This window comes from Nestor notabilis, unplaced genomic scaffold (genome assembly GCF_000696875.1).
Source record: "Nestor notabilis isolate BGI_N333 unplaced genomic scaffold, ASM69687v1 scaffold5943, whole genome shotgun sequence".
NCBI classification, from domain to species: domain Eukaryota; kingdom Metazoa; phylum Chordata; class Aves; order Psittaciformes; family Psittacidae; genus Nestor; species Nestor notabilis.
This window is the reverse complement of record NW_009923279.1, coordinates 299,480-300,289: the sequence shown is the minus strand read 5'-3', so window position 1 is coordinate 300,289 and position 810 is coordinate 299,480.

Genomic DNA, 810 nt, shown 5'->3' with positions numbered 1-810 from the left:
GAACAGACTGTCACCATGTTAAACAGCTTGTCACATGCACCATCAATTCAGCCACATCTCAAACTTCTAGGGGAAGGGTTGCAGATATGACAGTGCTGTGGCACCAATATCGTGCAGACCTTGCTGGTACCACTAATAAAGTCTACCACAAATACCCGCAATGAAAAGCAGCAGCTTGTGAGATGCAGGTGGTCAGAGTGGACTATAAGACTTTCCTGTCTTAAAATTTACAGGCGCAGTAACCAAATTCTTGAAGCCTACTGTTACACTTACTACAGCACTCATAACTGCCTCAAAGTGGGGAGGGAGAAGGTGACTAAGTGTTCACTTAAATAATAAAAATGGGGAGAGTAGAGATGAACTGATTAGCTCCCTCCAGGCACGATCAAAGGCCACAATAGGATGAGCAGAGGGAATGTCTGAAAGCTGATTATTTGCCCCGTAAAGGAAGACTTCAGGTTTTTGTTCAATTATTTTATCAGAGATCTTAATAGTAACTGGCCAAGAACATCATACCATGTTTTGAAATGAAGCAAATCAATATGACAAGAAGCACAGTACTGTTGCTGTATGTAATTGACCGCTCAGTTTTAACTGAACATTCTAGCAAACAGCACTTAATTTTTCATCTTAGCAAACAGATAGTAATTCAGTAGAAGACAATCTAGAAAACCACTCAGCAGTTTTACATGGATTCCGTGTCTTCGCCACCAAGGTTTGCATGAAAACCTCAAAGCATAATTCAGTATACAAAACCTAGCCATTTTCTACCTATGAAATGTTACACACAATACATACAAGTCATTCCTG